The sequence below is a fragment of the Schistocerca piceifrons genome, chromosome 8 (assembly GCF_021461385.2).
Source record: "Schistocerca piceifrons isolate TAMUIC-IGC-003096 chromosome 8, iqSchPice1.1, whole genome shotgun sequence".
Lineage (NCBI taxonomy): Eukaryota > Metazoa > Arthropoda > Insecta > Orthoptera > Acrididae > Schistocerca > Schistocerca piceifrons.
Window position 1 is genome coordinate 380,356,157 of NC_060145.1, and position 20,237 is coordinate 380,376,393.

General features: G+C 44.6%; 1 protein-coding gene across 1 annotated transcript in view; it reads left to right on the forward strand.

Moving 5' to 3' along the window:
* LOC124711126 (homeobox protein PKNOX1-like) overlaps nucleotides 1-20,237 on the forward strand; it is a 731,542-nt gene that overhangs the window by 303,817 nt on the left and 407,488 nt on the right. The window contains exon 2 of the mRNA XM_047241014.1: nucleotides 3,666-3,753. The gene's annotated coding sequence lies outside the window, so the exon portion shown is untranslated. The remainder of the gene's footprint in view (nucleotides 1-3,665; nucleotides 3,754-20,237) is intronic.

The window sequence follows — 20,237 nt, forward strand, 5'->3', positions numbered from 1 at the left end:
ACGTTGGGTGGCACGGGATACATGCGGACGTGCATTGTCCTGTTGGAACAGCAAGTTCCCTTGCCGGTCTAGGAATGGTAGAACGATGGGTTCGATGACGGTTTGGATGTACCGTGCACTATTCAGTGTCCCCTCGACGATCACCAGTGGTGTACGGCCAGTGTAGGAGATCGCTCCCCACACCATGATGCCGGGTGTTGGCCCTGTGTGCCTCGGTCGTATGCAGTCCTGATTGTGGCGCTCACCTGCACGGCGCCAAACACGCATACGACCATCATTGGCACCAAGGCAGAAGCGACTCTCATCGCTGAAGACGACACGTCTCCATTCGTCCCTCCATTCACGCCTGTCGCGACACCAGTGGAGGCGGGCTGCACGATATTGGGGCGTGAGCGGAAGACGGCCTAACGGTGTGCGGGACCGTAGCCCAGCTTCATGGAGACGGTTGCGAATGGTCCTCGCCGATACCCCAGGAGCAACAGTGTCCCTAATTTGCTGGGAAGTGGCGGTGCGGTCCCCTACGGCACTGCGTAGGATCCTACGGTCTTGGCGTGCATCCGTGCGTCGCTGCGGTCCGGTCCCAGGTCGACGGGCACGTGCACCTTCCGCCGACCACTGGCGACAACATCGATGTACTGTGGAGACCTCACGCCCCACGTGTTGAGCAATTCGGCGGTACGTCCACCCGGCCTCCCGCATGCCCACTATACGCCCTCGCTCAAAGTCCGTCAACTGCACATACGGTTCACGTCCACGCTGTCGCGGCATGCTACCAGTGTTAAAGACTGCGATGGAGCTCCGTATGCCACGGCAAACTGGCTGACACTGACTGCGGCGGTGCACAAATGCTGCGCAGCTAGCGCCATTCGACGGCCAACACCGCGGTTCCTGGTGTGTCCGCTGTGCCGTGCGTGTGATCATTGCTTGTACAGCCCTCTCGCAGTGTCCGGAGCAAGTATGGTGGGTCTGACACACCGGTGTCAATGTGTTCTTTTTTCCATTTCCAGGAGTGTACTTAAACCTAACTAACCTAAGGACTTCACACACATCCATGCCCGAGGCAGGATTCGAACCTGCGACCGTAGCAGTCCCGCGGTTCCGGACTGCAGCACCTAGAACCGCACGGCCACCCCGGCCGGCGACTGGTTGCAGTTTTCTGTATTTATATGCTATTTAATGTTACCACGTAACAGATTTTGAATTCATGGATGGGCAAAGATGCCGCACGGGATTTTCCGAGCGGTCTATGGCGCTGCAGTTATGGACTGTGCGGCTGGTCCCGGCGGAGGTTTGAGTCCTCCCTCGGGCATTGGTGTGTTTGTTTGTCCTTAGGATAATTTCGGTTAAGTAGTGTGTAAGCTTAGGGATTGATGACCTTAGCAGTTAAGCCCCATAAGAAATCACACACATTTGAACATTTTGATGGGCAAAGATTTTCCAGCAGTCTGCCTTTATTTTGATGTTTTTGTTTTTATTTCAAAGTTAAGTTTTTCAATTTAAATCCAAGCCTACACGCGCTTGCAGGTATGCACGTAGCGCAAAACTATTCTTGAGCAATTTATTACCAGTCAAGATACAAATTCAAATTTTGAAATTTCTCTTCCAACTTACGGAACATAGTGGTGCAAGTTCCGCAACTTGTGTATTATTCGGGATCATTGACAACACCAGTTACATTTATGTTTGTGTTTTTGATTTGGATGTAGTGCCTAACCATTGGAAAAAAAATGTACTGCCTCAACACGCGTCTCACCAGTCTGCCTGTGTACTCCCACGACAATAGACATTAAGTTCATGTTGCGTATATTACTTTCTTAAATTGTGGCCGAGTTGCTGTACAACGTTATTTATTTTACGAGGCTATTTTTTATGTCTGTGGACGATTTGTTATGCAACATCAGTTATTTTACTGTGCTTGTTTCGACGGTGTTCCTCGTTACTTTCTTTTTCATATATCTTATTCCATTTTCTTTTCTTTTTTAAGTTTGTCCAGGTAATGACTGGAAAATGGGTTTGTTGGCCGAAATATTGGAAAAAATAAAAGCATTACGTGCAACTAACTTCGTCATTTGGTACGAAGCCTTAAATTTTTAGCATACCGCTGAAGGAAGGGGGAAAAAAGCTTCGTTTTGTGCAGATACGTAATTCTAAAGGCAATCCTCTTAGTACTAACAAGGGTACCTCCCCATCGCACCCCCCTCAGATTTAGTTATAAGTTGACACAGTGGATAGGCCTTGAAAAACTGAACACAGATCAATCGAGAAAACAGGAAGAAGTTGTGTGGAACTAAAAAAAAATAAGCATAATATACAAACTGAGTAGTCCATGCGCAAGATAGGCAACATCAAGGATAGTGTGAGCTCAGGAGCGCCGTGGTCCCGTGGTTAGCGCGAGCAGCTGCGGAACGAGAGGTCCTTGGTTCAAGTCTTCCCTCGAGTGAAAAGTTTCCTTTTTTATTTTCGCAAAGTTATGATTTTTCCGTTCGTTCGTTGACGTCTCTGTTCACTGTAATAAGTTTAGTGTCCGTGTTTTGCGACCGCACCGCAAAACCGTGCGATTAGTAGACGAAAGGACGTGCCTCTCCAGTGGGAACCGAAAACATTTGATCGAAAGGTCATAGGTCAACCGATTCCTGCACAGGAAAACACGTCTGAAATATTCTATACGATACTGATGACGGCATGTGCGTCATATGACAGGAATATGTTGTCGACCCACCTAACTTGTACACTTGGCGAATGGGTAAAAAGATTCTTCTACCTTTCCCGATTTAGGTTTTCTTGTGGATGTGATAATCACTCCCAAAAAAGTGATGAAAACATAAGAGTTTGTCACATAAACTGCAACAAGTGAATGCAACAGTTTCACAGTCGCACAGTTTTCCCTGTGCTCTGTCAAAACATATGTTTTTAACGTTTTCAAATTTTTCCGTGTGTAGACCGTCAAATCCTGCATATGTCCAAGCAAATCTGAACATGTCCTGGAATTTTGGAAAGCGAAATTGATTATGTGTGAGTGCCTGAACATTGATAATTGACACACGATCACATAAACAATACTGCTCTGTGTACCTGTGCAGCTTCGCAAAATAATTGTCTGAAAATAAAAAATTAAAGTTTTCACTCTAGGAAAGACTTGAATCAAGGACCTCTCGTTCCGCAGCTGCTCACGCTAACCACGGGACCCACGGCGCTCCTGAGCTCACACTATCCTTGGTGTTGCCTATCTCCCGCATGGACTACTCAGTTTGTATATTTTGCTTATTTTTTTTTCATAGTTTCACACAATTTCTTCCTGTTTTCTCGAGTGATCTGTGTTCAGTTTTTCAAGGCGTATCCACTGTGCCAACTTATAACTAAATCTGAGGGGGATGCGATGGGGAGGTTTCCTTGTAAGTTATCATTGAATGGTCGTCGAAACTCTTAATGTTAGATGTAAAGTGTGAATGGTCCATAACATAGTATTAACTCTCCAGTATTTTAAGTCATGCGCAGTCGTAACAAAGCAGTCGGTACTGGACGAAGTGCGATGGTACGAATGGCCTCTAGCTGAGCGCAGCCCTCTTGGCCAGCGATATGAGATTCCGGTCACGCGGCGCCTGGCCGTTGTCATGTGCTGCGGCTGGTGCATCCGCTCTGTAAAAGACGGCCGTGTTGTGTTGCAGGATGCGCGCCCGCTGTTAGGCCGATGGCCGGTGAGCGGAGGAGGGTGCGCTGCCCAGCTGCCTGAGCCCGCTGCCGTCTCCACAGCCGGTGAGTAGCACGGCGGCCGCCTGCACAGCGCTCTAGCTGCAGGTCCACGCTTCTCCATACTGTTCAGGCATTGTCCTTGGTGGGCTTTCCGGGATCTTTTGTCTCTCAAAACAGTGATCATGTATTGGCATTCGCATTTTGTTTTTATCTTCATTCCATTTCGTGTTTTCCAGCCTACAACATTGCTTCAAAGAGAAAGATATTGTCAGATTTGATTTTTTGGAGCGCATGTGCGTCATACTCTGATGGCTCCATTGACAAGAGCGTTGCCCGCGAAATGCAAAGGTCTCAGCTATATGTGCGGTCTGTCGCACAATTTTTTCACGTCAGGAATTTTCTTAGGTTTATTAATTAGATTTTTTCTTTAAATCTATTTTACTTTCAATGATCAATTCTAACCGGTAGTATCATTCCACATTAGTGTCGTATTTCAGCTACTAGTATAACACTACAGTCCGCTACTGCTATACCATAACCTCGAAACTGGAGGCAGTTTGTAAAATAGAACTATTTTATTAGAGTAATTATGGTATAAAGCAACAGAGCGGTGTTACCCTCTGAGAGGAATTTTGTTATGTTGACCGTGTTGTACCTAACGGGGGTGGCTTATCGGAAATGAAAGTCAGAATTACGTAAATATTCAGACAGTAACAAACAATATTTTACCTATCTACACTGTTCAAAGAACAAGGAAAACTGCCGCCAGCCTAATTAGGCAAGAGGATGAGTGACATTCTTGTTCAAGAAATTAAGTATGAGTAACCTTAACGGACAAACACAACCTATATTTTGCCACACGCGAGTGCAACGAACTCTGACACCTGCATATGTTCACGGTTAAGTTTGGAAGCTAACAGAGCATAAATATAACAGATAACGAAACACACTATTACTTTTAGGGCTTATTCAAACTAAATGGTCTTCATAACATTACTATTAATATTCACTGCAGAATCATTAATTGGACATAGGTTCATTATTATTGTTCAAATATTTTCCTAGCTGACATAAAATTATAAATGTAGTTCACTGCAAAATTATGAACTGGTCACAGGTTAAATATCTCTCAACTAAATACTATTCTATTTAGAATGAAAGTTAAATGGAATTCACTAAAAGGTTACTTCTCACTGTCTTTTCAATAAAGAAATTATTGTTTTCATAAATAGTGGTAAAGGATAACCTGTGGGTCTTATTACACTATTAATATGCACTTTCAATACCCAAAAGAAACAAGTGCTTAGCAAGCATCCAACTTTCCACAACTGCAGTTCACGACTTTTACTGCAGTGAGACACAATGTTGACAAATTTACAAGAAACTGACTCACCTTTTAAAATTTACTACAAGCAGCACTATGATCATTAACTAAGCAAAACCTTGTAAGCCCCAGTTTTAAGAATTTTAATTTTTAAAAGAAACAGCAAATTGTATTTATTACCACAGTCTTCTACTTTCAAGTAAATGATTAAATAAGTGACTTTGAAACTCCAAAAAAACTTTAAATTGGACTGTTTCCATCACTGGGAGGCTTTCACAAGACTACATTTACTACCTCCCACAATTTCACTAAATCCACAGTAAATGTGAATACTCTCTTCTTACCAAAGATCAAACAACATTATTTAATTAGCTATTTGGCTCAGAGGGTTTTATTTTTTCCACAAACTAGGACACTCGGTAATCATAGTTCAAATGGAGAGGAACTTGAGAGGTGTTGTGATAGGGAAAAAATCAAGGTAGGTACATGAATTCAGTTATAACTTACCTTATATTTGTGCACACTAAGAAATTCATTGAGCTGATCCTTCACTGTACATTACTATAGTGCTCCATTATAATGATTGCGCAGTGTGGTGGCAGCTGCATATTGGTAGGTGGATTTGCAGCCAGAATTGCTGCACTCTGTCCCTTCTTGGTGGCGATGATAGATACCAGTTCCAGAATAGTTCCAGCTATTTATCCACCCATCCGAGGCATTGGAAGGCGTCAGGAAAAGCCTCTCTCGGAACCAGCACAATATACAACATTTACATGGGCAGTTCACAGTTTACTAGCTCGTCCCCGACTGACTCTTGTTCCACCTTTTCTACCTAGGCCAACCACAACTTGCGCGCACTACAAAGTTCCGTTCCCGAGGGGAGCCACTCTACCTTTTCCATACAGAATAACTAAGAATCGTAAGTGAAGGTCAGCAGTTTACATAACAACAAACAAACATTTTAAATAAAACAAAGCCTTTGCACACATTAACATTTCTATAAAAATTATTTAAACAAAATTAAAATTATATACAGTAAGTTTTGTCTCCCTCCAAATGAGACAAAGAATTTAAATGATAGATACACTACATTGCATGGAATCAAACCATGTCATCAAAGTTTTTTACACAGAAAAGAAGAAACACTCTCATGATATCGATTCAATCCAACAACATTTACAGAAACTCAACGACGTAACATTAAATAAAACAAAAGACAAAATAAATCAGTAGAGCATTAGAGCTATGGTCTTACACTAGTTACCAACCTGATATACGAGGGTGAGTCAAATTAAAACCTTAAATTTGTAATAACAAATCGAAATTTTGCACCGTTATCCTGTAAGTTGGTAAGCGTGCTACAAACAGCGTGCAGAATGGCGTGTAGGTAGCAGCATAGTGCAGATGCACACATACCGTCGCAATATCAGTACAAAGATGGCCGCCCCACTTGCGACTTGTACCAGGAAAGAACAGCGTACTGTTATTCGGTATTTGCGTAGTGAAGGTGTGAAACCTATTGAAATTCATCGACGAATGAAGGTTCAGTACGGTGATGCATGTTTGTCACAGCAGCAAGTCCACGAATTGAGTAGGAAGTTCGCAAATGGTGTGACTTCAGTGGAAGATGCTCCTCGTCCAGGTCAGGCACAACCAGTTGTGATTCCACAGAACATTGCAGCAGCTGAAGCCATAGTGGAGGAAATCCGCCGAGTGACTCTTAATGACACTGCAGTATGTTTACAGGTTGTTCGTGGGTCAGCACACCACATTGTGCATGATGTGCTCCAGTTTCACAAAGTGTCTACAAGATGGGTGCCACGGCAGCTGACTCCTGAAATGAGAGAACGATGTGTTGATGCTTGTGAAGAACTTCTTCGGCGCTTTGAACGAGAAGGTAATGGCTTCCTTGCAAGAATCGTTACTGGGGTCGAAACCTGGGTTCACTTCCACCAACCGGAAACGAAGAGAGCGAGCAAGGAATGGCGTCATTCCTTATCATCAAAACCGAAGAAGTTTCGAACAGAACCATCAGCAGGGAAGGTTATGCTGACTCTCTTTTGGGACGAAAAAGGCGTCATTTTGGAGCATTACATGCCTAGAGGGACCACTGTCACCAGTGCATCATACACTGGTCTCCTAAAAAATCATCTGCAGCCTGCAATCAAATCAAAGAGACGTGGACTGCTGTCAGCAGGTGTCCTTTTGCAACATGACAGTGCGAGGCCCCACACTGCCCGTACAACAGTTGGAACAATCACAGACCACCCACCATACTCATCAGACCTTGCCCCAGGCGATTTCCATATGTTTGGACCACTCAAAGACGCAATGGGAGGAAAGAAGTTCCGTTCTGATGAAGAGGTACGCCACGCGGTGCATGAGTAGTTGCGCGGACTACCAAAGGAATTTTTTTTCTAAAGGAATTTATGCATTTTGTAAGCGCTGGAGGACTTGCATTGAGCGTGTGGGAGATTATGTTGAAAAGTAATACAGCTTTGTACCACTTCTGCACAATAAATAATATTTTTAAAAAAATATTTAAGATTTTCATTTGACTCACCCCCGTAATAGTACAGTTTCAAAGCAAATATAATGTACAGTAATGTCAAAAAGTTAAGCATTAGCACAAAAAGAGGACATATTGCCTTATCAGGCTGCAAAAAGCATTACTGAACAAGCTGCAGAATCACAATACACTTGGCGCACAGGAGTGCCCAAAACGTACTGTTCGGTAAGATACACTTTGTGAGAAAATAACACAACAGGGAAATCTCTTCACACAACAAAAGAAGCTGTTAATGGAGAATTTGGTTACTCTTAGCAGCCACAGATTTTGCACAGCAACGTGGCATGCTCTATTCGAGATGGTTCAAGAGAGCTCTCTGGGCAGTCGATCCCATTCCTAAGCGAGAGCGGAGCGGAGGTCTGAAAGTGTCTGGGACGGAATATACACTACTGGCCATTAAAATTGCTGCACCACGAAGATGACGTGCTACAGACGCGAAATTTAACTGACAGAAAGAAGATGATGTGATATGCAAATGATTAGCTTTTCAGAGCATTCACACAAGGTTGGCGCCAGTGGCGACACCTACAGCGTGCTGACATGAGGAAAGTTTCCAAGCGATTTCTCATACACAAACAGCAGTTGACCGGCGTTGCTGGTGAAACGTTGTTGTGATGCCTCGTGTAAGGAGGAGAAATGTGTACCATCACCTTTCCGACTTTGATAAAGGTCGGATTGTAGCCTATCGCGATTGCGGTTTATCGTATCGCGACATTGCTGCTCGCGTTGGTCGAGATCCAATGACTGTTAGCAGAATATGGAATCGATGGGTTCATGAGGGCAATACGGAACGCCGTGCTGGATCCCAACGGCCTCGTATCACTAGCAGTCGAGATGACAGGCATCTTATCTGCATGGCTGTAACGGATCGTGCAGCCACGTCTCGTTCCCTGAGTCAACAGATGGGGACGTTTGCAAGACAAGAACCATCTGCACGAACAGTTCGACGACGTTTGCTGCAGCATGGACTATCAGCTCGGTTACCCTTGACGCTGCATCACAGACAGGAGCGCCTGTTCAAAATGGCTCTGAGCACTATGGGACTTAACATCTATGGTCATCAGTCCCCTAGAAATTAGAACTACTTAAACCTAACTAACCTAAGGACAGCACACAACACCCAGTCATCACGAGGCAGAGAAAATCTCTGACCCCGCCGGGAATCGAACCCGGGCGTGGAACGCGAGAACGCTACCGCACGACCACGAGCTGCGGACGGAGCGCCTGCGATGGTGTACTCAACGACGAACCTGGGTGCATACATGGCAAAATGTCATTTTTTGGGATGAATCCAGGTTCTGTTTACAGCATCATGATGGTCACATCCGTGTTTGGCGACATCGCGGTGAACGCACGTTGGAAGCGTTTATTCGTCATCGCCATACTGGCGTATCACCCGGCGTGATGGTATGGGGTGCCATTGGTTACACGTCTCAGTCACCTCCTGTTCGCATTGACGGCACTTTGAACAGTGGACGTTACATTTCAGATATGTTGCGACCCGTGGCTCTACCCTTCATTCGATCCCTGCGAAACCCTACATTTCAGCAGGGTAATGCTCGACAGCATGTTGCAGGTCCTGTACGGCCCTTTCTGAATACAGAAAATGTTCGACTGCTGCCCTGGCCAGCATATTCTCCAGATCTCTCACCAATTGAAAACGTCTAGTCAGTGGTGGCCGAGCAACTGGCTCGTCACAACACGCCAGTCACTACTCTTGATTAACTGTGGTATCGTGTTGAAGCTGCATGGGCAGCTGTACCTTTACACGCCATCCAAGCTCTGTTTGACTCAATGCCCAGGCGTATCAAGGCCGTTATTGTGGTCAGAGGTGGTTCTGGGTACTGATTTCTCAGGATCTATGCACTCAAATTGCGTGAAAATGTAATCACATGTCCGTTCTAGTATAGTATATTTGTCCAATGAATAACCGTTTATCATCTGTATTTCTTCTTGGTGTAGCAATTATAATGGCCAGTAGTGTACTTCGCCTCCCGATCCCATCCCAGGTATGTTGTATAGGACTGAGATTCGGGGACCTCGTTGGCCAATCCATGCGACGGATATCTTCACCCTCAACGAATTCATCCACCAGAGCAGCTCGATGCGCACGGGCGTTATCGTCCATAAAGAACAAGTCTGGACTAGCTGCTCCTCTGCAAAGGTGAACATGTGGTAGCAGTATCTCATCCCTGTGCCTCTGAGAATTTACAGTATTCCTGTGGTGACCAATGAAGATGCGCAGCTCCGTACGGCCTTCCAACATGATGCCTCCCTCCTTACATCATGACGCCATCAACACCAAACCGATCTCTTTCTACGATGTTATTAGGGTAGTATCGGTTGGCAGGTTCTCTCCAGCGTAATGTGCAACGAGAATCATTTTGCAAACTGAAAAAGCTGTGAAAAGCACATTTACCCATTCATTCAAGATCCAGTTTTGATGTTGCCAACTGCACAATACACGGGCCGATTTCTGTGATGCACACGTCTGCCAAATAGCCCTGCTGTTCTAAGCGTCAAGTACACAGTTTATCGGGAAACAGCAACTCCTGAGGCAGCTGCAAGCTCCGTAGCCAATTGTAGGTATACTCAGATTTCTTTGGGCAGTTACGGCCGCATAGTGGTTATTCTTGGTCGCCTTATACTGGTCTTTGACGAACATCTCCTGTGTTTCGAAACCGTTGCCAAAGACTGGAAACGACACCCTGAGGTACATTCAAGGATAGTGAGACTTCGGTCTGTGTCTGGCATGCTTCCAGGCAGGCATGTATTCTGCCCTGCAAAACAGGATTCAAATGGCGTCTCTGTGACATTATATTGTCAGCTTCACCAACGGACAAACAAGACTGGGGCTTAAGAGGTCCCATGCACTGTTTGTGTTTATCTTTCGGTTACGCCACTATTTACAACACGGAATACTCCTTGCCTACACGAAGCGAACGAGTAGCGTTCGTAGGTAAGTATTTACGGTGATTTTGGGCGATAGCTCACCATTTCTCTTTTCATTTTCGTGTTCTCTTGATCATGCTTAACTTCAGGACACTTGTGTAGATTGAGACGTTGTTAGTAAAAGTCCTTGATTAGCCAAGATAGACTCACTGGGTCGCGTTTGTTTCCAGTTTCTAAAATGATTAGCTTAGAAATAATTTTAGAACATGATTTAATTGCCTTAAAAGGTGGAGCCCGTCGAGTTTTGTGTGCTGGTCATGATATCGGTAACTAGTGCTTTGTTACGTAATATTATTTATTGTTCCCCGGCCGGTCCTAGGGTTTTTGTTAGCTGTCGATATTTTCACTTGGACAGCGACGTGTTAATGTGAGAAATACTGAGTTGCTCCGTGGTTCAGAGTCCACCTTGAAAACCCAAGTTTTTCTGTAGAATGCTGGGTAAGCCACTTCCGAAGTCGGAGAATGGCAAGGGCATACACCCTCCAATAGGATCTACAATGAGCCTAAATGTTGAAAAAGCTTTACTTTTTACTTTATCTTAATGAGGCGATAGTTGCTAATTCAGGCCTGATTGATAAACATGCAGGTCACCCCTAATCTCTTTTGCTGATCGAGGAAGACTAGGAAAGGGGCCCTAATTAATAATTCGGATACAAAGTATAGTCAATTGAAGGCTGGGGCTGAGGCCCAGAGTAGGAAACACGATTCCAGATAGGATATAATGAAAATAGTGAAGTGCGATGCTCTTTTTTCGTAAAAAAGTGCGATGCTCTTTTTTCGTAAATAGCAAAAGCAGCATGCCTTTTGCGTAACAACATTCGATTTAAATGGAATGGTAAACCGTCATAATATGAGAATATTGGGTGCGAAACAACCACATGAAGTTGTACGACATGAGAGGAACTCTCCAAAATTTTATGTGTTTTGCGCAGCTTCACGGGAAAAGGTATATGGTCCATTTTTCTTTGCCGAGAACACTGTCGCAGGAAGCACATGTCTGGATATGCTTGGGAACTTCATTTTCCCACCGTTGGAGACTGATTCGAACGACTTCATTTACAAACAGTGTGGGGCACCGCCACACTTGCATCTGGAAGCGCGGGAATTTTTAAATCAAAGGATTACTGAACGATGGATCGGTTGCACTGGACCAAATTATTCAGCCTTACATTACTGGCCTCCAAGGCCACCGGACCTGACTGTATGTGATTATTTCTTGTGGGGGTTTATAAAAGACTCTTTTATGTCCCTCAGTTACCAACAACAATGAATGAACTGAGATGTCGCACAACTGTAGCTATGGAAGCTGTAACATAAAGACAGGCTCGCTGTAGTGTGGGAATAAGTTGAATACCGCATTGACATATGCTGTGGATCTCAAGGGGGTCATATTGAACACCTATGGAAAGGTACGAAAAAAACTGAGTCTCCCGTTCATCACAAAACAACATACATTGTATATGTTTATTAGTCTAGAAATATAGACGTGCCAAATTGGATGATTCTTTTTGATACATCCTGTATTGAAAACTAGGTCAAAGATCTCTAAGATAGTATTTTGGTTAATATCTGTGGGATAGTCCAGTTCCCTGTATTCAGCAAAAAACTAATCATCGAAATATTTTTGTACTATACGACGACAATACAGTCTAAAGATCTTTGACCTACTCCTCAATGTTTTGTGCAATTGTAACACTTATAGCTCTGATCTTCTCTTCAGTACTGCTCTGTTTACGCATTCAATTAGCATGTTTGGCTTTAAATTCCTGTGAGGCATACTGGAATTCATGACATGCTCTACATATGAGACGTCGTCATTTTTAAGTAATGACAGTGTGATGTGTTGTAAACTGTTTTTGCACTTGTTTGCAAACAAATTTGTAACATTTCCTTTATACTACATGTATATTTTTGTGTCTTTGGATAGAATCCGTGAAGATGATCTGTGACTGAAACCGGTCGATATTTGTGTTTCAAACAAAAATAGCAACTGACAGTCAAACATGCATTTTATACATTACTTGACGGCTGTTAATAGTCACCTTCCAAAAATGTTTTAAGTCTTGGATGTGGCTTTTGTTACTCGCTGTATGCTTCTGGGCGCCTTGTTAGTAGGCAGACTCCAAATGCGAGTGCGAGGCGCGATGTGGAAACGCTTGCGAAGCGCGTGGCAGTGGGGGTTTTGGATGCGTGCCACAGACACGCTGCACCGAGGAGAGCTCAGGAAGCCGCGCCGCGCACCCCTTCCGCTCGTAACGCCCACGCCAGATAGCAGACAGTCTTCCAAAAGCCACGGCCGCGCTTCGCCGCATAATTTAGTTCTTTGCGCCGCATTTAATGTTACTCTTTTCCTCGCCTTCTACCCAGAGACGGTGTTACTTACACTCCGACGACCATCAAACATTCAGAGAGCAAGAGAGGGAATTTTTGCGAACTACGCGACGCACAATTTCAAAAGTAAAATCCGATCACGAAAACAGAACATCGAACGTCAATGAAACTCCATATATGAGGGCGTCCCAAAAGTAATGCCTCCGAATTTTTTTTTATTGTGTTCTCAGTATTACATGCGACGCATATTACTCGGTCGACTTTCCCGCTTCGCTGACGCAAGTTTGAACCCTCTACCGCTAGAGGGCTCGGATTATAGGGTGTAACTTGTCAGTGTGTAACGTAACTATGTAATCTAGTTTCGAATTCGAAGAGTTCGCCCACACAAGGACCTCCCTCTCCTTCAGCACAGTGCAAGACCCCATACGAAAGCTACAACATTCGCAGCAACCCGACGCTTTGCGTTCGCTGTCATCGGTCATCCTCCTTACCGTCCCTACTACGCCGCATCCGATTTTCATCTGTTTCCGGAACTTAAAGAACACCTTGAGGACTTAACTTTGATAGTGATGAAGCGGTACAAACAAAGTTGAGACTGAGGCTCCGTCAACAAAATCAAACATTCTACAGTGACGATATTAACAAACTGGTCTCTCGTTGGGAGAAATGTGTTCGCCGCCGAGGTGACTATGTTGAGAAGTAAGTATGTAGACATTAAGAATAAATGTGTGTTGCGAATACATAGAAAGAAAGATCCTTTATCATTTACCTACAATATAGCAGGCCAGCAACTGGAAGCAGTTAATTCCATGGGCGTACCCAGCGGGGGGCAGGGGGGGGGAGGTCAGCTGCCCCCCCCCCCCCCCCCCCCCGAAGATATTCGCAGTTTTTTACTAGTTTACTGTTTAATTTAATAAGAAATGCTGCGTGTTTTCTCGGATTGTACAAGTGCATTCTTGTATTTAAAATGTTTATTAAAAGCGGTTTTTCACTGGTTTACTGTTTTATTTAATAAGAAGTGCTGTATGTTGTCTCGAGTCCTTGTTTCTTGAGACTAGTATGACCTGCCCCCCCCCCCCCCCCCCCCAGTTCAGATTCTGGGTACGCCTTTGGTTAATTCCATAAATTATCTGGGAGTCGGCATTAGGAGTGATTTAAAATGGAATGATCATACAAAGTTGATCGTTGGTAAAGCAGATGCCAGACTGACATTCATTCGAAGAATCCTAAGGATATGCAATCCGAAAACAAAGGAAGTACGTTACAGTACACTTGTTCGGCCACTACTTTAATATTGCTCACCAGTGTGGGATCCGTACCAGATAGGGTTGATAGAAGAAATAGAGAAGATCCAACGGAGAGCAGCGCGCTTCTTTACAGGATCATTTAGTAAACGTGAAAGCATTACGGAGATGATAGATAAACTCCAGTAGAAGACTCTGCAGGAGAGACGCTCAGTAGCTCGGTACGGTATTTTGTTGAAGGTTCGAGAACATACCTTCACCGAGGAGTCAAGCAGTATATTGCTCCCTCCTACGTATACCTCGCGAAGAGACCACGAGGATAAAATCAGAGAGATTAGAACCCACACAGAGGCATAGCGAGAATCTTTCTTTCCACGAACAATACGAGATTGGAACAGAAGGAAAGAACTGATAGAGGTACTCAAAGTACCCTCCGCCACACGCCGTCAGGTGGCTTGCGGAGAATGGATGAAGATGTAGATGTAGAGTGTGAATCACTCATATTTTATTTAAAAGTATTGGTTTTCCACATAAAAATTTGGAGGTATTACTTTTCAGCACGCCCTCATACATGAAATTTCAAAAGTTGCTCGTATTCTCCAGGTCGCATTTTTTACTGTGGAAACATTTAATCAGAATTCCAATGGTTGGGATTTGTTGTAGTATAGTGGTCTGAGTTGTGAGCATTACACTATATTAAAAATGAGAAACAACTCGTTCCTCGAAGGGTACGGAAATGTGCAAACACAAGCTCAAAGTTTCACGCTGTCTGGGCTTTTGGCGACAGATGGTCGTTATTTACTGCCGTGTATAAACGAGATTCATGTTGTCAGCTTTCCGCCTCTTAGAGTCCGAACGACACTTCTTCAGTGTTTCACGTACACCTAAAATACCGTTCATATTTTAACATCCTTGAAATCTGCCAAAAGCCACCTTTTAGTTACAGAACACACGATACATAATTTTCCTGTACAGAATACATTTATTTGAACTTTTTTGTCTTTGTTGAATTGTGATTCTGTTGCTAAGTAAAGTGCTTTGTAGGCTCCAGATTGACTCAAGAAACTAAAAACTAATCACGAGGTGCCGTTTTATTTTTAGAGGTCGATTCAATAACTGTAAACAACGTGCAATAAAACAATTTGTTTTCACAGCCCTTTTTGTTATGCTGTCACAAGCAACAATGTAGCAACTGTGAGAGGAAATTGGCCTACTCGCAAGCAAAGGTTCTTACATGCTGCTGCGAAAAGTTGATTAGCTTACACAGGTATGTTTTTACCCCCAGACTTCACTGATCGAGGTGGCGCAGTGGTTAGCACACTGGACTCACATTCTGGAGGGCAAAGGTTCAAATCCCCGTCCGACCATACAGATTTAGATTGTCGGTGAGTTCCCAAAGTCGCTCCAGGCAAATGCCGGGACGGTTCTTTTGAAACTGTACGGCCGATTTCAGTCCGCATCCTTGAAACATTGCGAGCTTATGTTTCCTCTCGTTAAACTCTAGTCTTCCTTCATTCCTTCCAGTCATATCTTACGTTAACGACCTGTTCCATTGTTAATAAGAAGAGGAAGAGAAAGCGGGCAAAGAGGACAGTTGGAATGTTGTCACTATCGACACAGTCGTAAATTAGGGCGAAATCGTTCCTGTAAAACCATTATAACGCCTTTTTTCCTTATACCTACTTGTTTCGTTGAGCTATGAATTTTATTTTCTCTTATTCTTTGTTGTTTTTTTTTGCTTTTTTTTTTGTTTTTTTAAACAGTATGCGGATGTCCATTATATGCTGTTGTGTCGCGTTAAGAACTAAAGCTTTGTATAAGGGACAGTCAAATGAAAACGAGGTAGGTGGGAAGAAAGTAAGTAAACTGTTTATTATTTCAAAAGTAATGGCCATAACTGTTAATATATTTATTCCACTGTGAGACAAGAAATCGAAATGGTCGTGCAGAAATGTTTGCATTTGTCAACGGAACGATGATTGTTCCCAGGCATGCACCTCTTCGTTCGAAGCAAATCGACGGCCCCGAATGTTGCTGGGGTTGTTTCGACTACACTGCTGAAGTTTCGCTGGGAAACCTATACACATCATCCATACAGTCCCAATCTGTCCCCAATATGATATACATAACTTTCAAACCCTCGATTTGCTTCGAACGAAGAGATGCATTGTTCCGTAGACAAACACAAACATAAACATTTTTCCATGAAGGCACTGACCGTGTTGTCTCACAGAGAGATAAATATATTAACAATTATGGCCATTACTTTTGAAATAAGAAACAGTTTACTTATTTTTTTAGCGCCTGGCTCGTCTTCATTGGAATGTCCCTTGTACATAGTAAGCGTATTGACTTCAGTTTTAACTACATAAAAACAGTTGGTGCAGTGAATCGCTTTACAATTACAAACAACTTAAGCTGAAATAATCATATAGAAAGCGTTGTGAGGAAGGTGAATCAAAACTGCGTTTTATTGGCAGAACACTTAGACGGTGCAATAAACCTACAAAGGCCTACGCAATGCTTGTGTGTCTTACTCTTGGAATGTTGCTGTACAGTATCCTTATGAGGTTGGATTAACGGATGGCATCAAAAACGTTTGAAGAAGGGGAGCTCGTTTGGTATTATCGTAAAATAGTCCGCCCCCCGATAGCTAAGTGGTCAGCGTGACGGATTGCCGTCCTCCGGGCCCGTGTTCGATTCCCGGCTGGTCGGGCATTTTCTCCGCTCAGGTACTGGGTGTTTTGTTGTCTTCATCATCATTTCATCCCCATTCGGCGCGCAGGTCACCCAATGTGGCGTCGAATGTAATAAGACCTTCACCAAGGGGCCGGACCTGCCCCGTAAGATGCCTCCCGGCCAATGACACCAAACGCTCATTTCCATTTTCCATCGTTAAATAAGGAGAAGAGGGAGAGATTCACGGCTATGATTGGTGAGTTGGGCTGTGAACCATTAAAAGAAAGTCGTTTTTCGTTGCAGCAATATCTTTTCACGAAATTTAAATCACCAGCTTTCTGCTGCAAAAATAGTTCGTTGATTTCCACCTACATAGGAGAAAAGACCATCCAGACTAAATAAAAGAAATCAGATCTCAAACAGAAATTTGTAGATTTTCATGATTCCCATATACTATTGGAGGGTGGAACGATAGAGAAGTAGACTGAAGTACACGTATCAAACTCTTAAATGAGAACTGCAGAGTAGTAGTGTAGATGTTGTGGCGCATCATAATGGGTGAGACTGGAGACTTTCAACAGCTATCTGGATGAACTTGCTTCCACTTAAATTTGAACGACCTGGGTGACCTGGTGGTTAAGACACTGCACGGTGATCGGGAGGACGAAAGCCCAGGCTCAACACCGCTTCCCCCTCTCCCACCTCCGGTAGTTTTTTCCCTAAATGCATTTAGCAAAATGTTGATACGTCCAAATACCTGCCTGAATGCCATATTATGCTCCGTTTGTAATGATGTTGTCGTCGACGGAATGTTAACCCTCGATCTGTGTGTTGTCCACATTTACTTGGAGCCCTGTCATTTCCGGCGACAGCCTTGCAGCAGCGATAACACCCGTTGTCGTCAGATTACCGAAGTTAAGCGCTGTCGCAAGGTCTGCCGAGGGCTGTTGGCAGCCGGGGTGTATTCAGCTTCTGTGAGACCAATCGAGGGAGTTGAATGACTGAGAATTAGCGGCTGCGGTCACGAAAACTGACAACGGCCGGATGCGCGGTGTACTGACCACACCATATCCGCATTCAGTGACACCTATCGTCTGAGCAAGACACGGCGGTCGGTCGGTACCGTTGTGGCATTCTCGGAAGGAGATTTTGTCATTTCCAGCTCTTCTAGCTTTGTTAATGTCTTACAAATTATAATTATTGTGCCTGGACGCAGGTGTTCGTAGTTATGACTCGACAGTGCATTTTTAATTACTTGTGTGCAAGGGATAAGCATCATAGCTTGTGGTGCAGACAGGGACAGAATTAAGGCACGAATTTCGGGTGGCACCGCGGCGCGCCTCCCGCCAGGGAATTGGTCTCGGTCTCGTTGCGTTTTTGTTTTCCCCGCCGGCCCGGAGGCGTCGGCGGTGCCAAAACCGGCCGGCGAGTACGCGTCAGCCGGCGGCCAGAAAAACAATGGCGTGTCGGATGGCAGCCGCTCGGCTGCTCTGCGCTGCGTCGCTGGGCGGCGTCCAACGGCTGCGCTGCGGGCGCGCCCACCAGGTCGCCGGCGGGCCGCGCAAGGACGCGCCAGCGCTGCCTGCCAGAGGCCGCTTCCTGTAGCAGGGGCACGCTAGACATGGACGCACACGCCGCAAGCCATCCTGCGGTGCTCGGCAGAGGTGTCCCCTCCCCCACTCACCTTCTCTACTCTCCCAGTGGCGAATAGTGCGTGGGAGAACTTCTGTCGGCAAGCCTTGTCATGCATTTGAATCTTTCTAATTTTATTTTCGTGGTTTTTTAGCTGGATAAAAGTAGAAGGTATTAAAGTTGGAACGTTCCTTTCGTTCCTCCTCGAAGCTTCCCTGGCCTCACCCGAATGAACACTAGCGGTCGCAGCTCGAATCCGCCTACTCTTGCCGATAAGCACACGCAAAACTCTACTCCGCGGATTCAGTTGAAAACGTTTATAGTCGAGTCCGAATTGATTCTCTGCGTTGCTGCATATAAAGGCTTGCCAGCCTCGCTTTGACCCGCGAGACAGAGTTAAAATTACCACCAATCCAAGTCAACAATTAAGAGTCTTGAAACTTGCTGGCAGTTTAAAACTGTGTGCCGCACCGAGGCTCGAACTCGGTACCTTTGCCTTTCGCGGGCAAGTGCTCTACCATCTGAGCTACCCAAGCACGACTCACGCCTCGTCCTCACAGCTTCACTTCTGCCAGTATCTCGTCTCCTACTTTCCAAACTTTACAGAAGCTCTCCTGCGAACCAAGCAGAACTAGTACTCCTGAAGAAACCAAGGACAGGGCGTGAGTCGTGCTTGTGTAGCTCAGTTGGTAGAGCACTTCCCGCGAAAGGCAATGGTCCCGAGTTCGAGTCTCGGTCCGGCACACACTTTTAATCTGCCAGGAAGTTTCATTTCAGCGTACACTCCGCTGCAGGGTGAAAATCTCAATTAAGAGTCTTGTAGCTACAGGGTGGTTATAATAAGACTTTCGTTGCTGGAGAGGACCCCGACGAAAAACGAGTGATTGTGTGACAATGAAACTTTGTGGAAAATTTTATAAGGACATGCGGAAGAGAAGTAACGAATAAACCATTCAGATAGATACCTTTTAATTTCCACATATGAGGGTAACATCTGTTATTTGCGTGTCATAATTACATTCCAAGATATAATGTGAAGACCGTGTGCGTCCAAGAAAGGCTGGAACGGCACTGGAGACTGTTCTACTGCTGCTCGAAATAACTGCGGACCATGGAAAGTTGAGCTGTCGTATCTGAAGATCGCACATTGCGTCCAGATTCTCAGCCATGGAAACAGTAATTTTTCAACAATTTGTGGCGCAGATGGACGTCGGCTTCTCCCAAGAGCAATACCCAAATCACCAGTTTCCGAATCATGTTCTTTATCCCCAGGTGCGGACTGTCTACTTATCCGCGTTCCTTTAATGCGTCGATACTTGCGAATAACAGCAGTCACGTTGTTGTTGTTTTGATAAAACAGCTTTACGAGTAAAGCTCTGCTCACCTTATCCAGGCCTGTGTTGACTGTCTGCAACTTTGGTGCACACTGATGCTTGTGTTTCATCCCTCCGTCACGATATCAGTACCGGCGCCTAATGGCGGATCATGACGCGAACATTACTAATAACGGGAATCCTGCAGCGTACAGTCTGATCATCGTCCCTATAAAGTAGGTTATCCGCACGCTAAGTAGTTTTCTGCCTACATTGGCTCAAGTAGCGAAAATTTAATTATAACCATCCTATATTCCGAGATTCGATCACTGGACTGGAATATCCTGACCAGTAGTAGCTCATACATTTGTGTAAAGATATATAAAAATTACTCGGCCTGTCCCAATAATGCGTAACTTCCTTTGTGCGGTCCCTTCGTATACTGTATAAAGGAATAGTAACAATCCTATAACACTCTCTTTCGATATGTCTAAAAGTACATT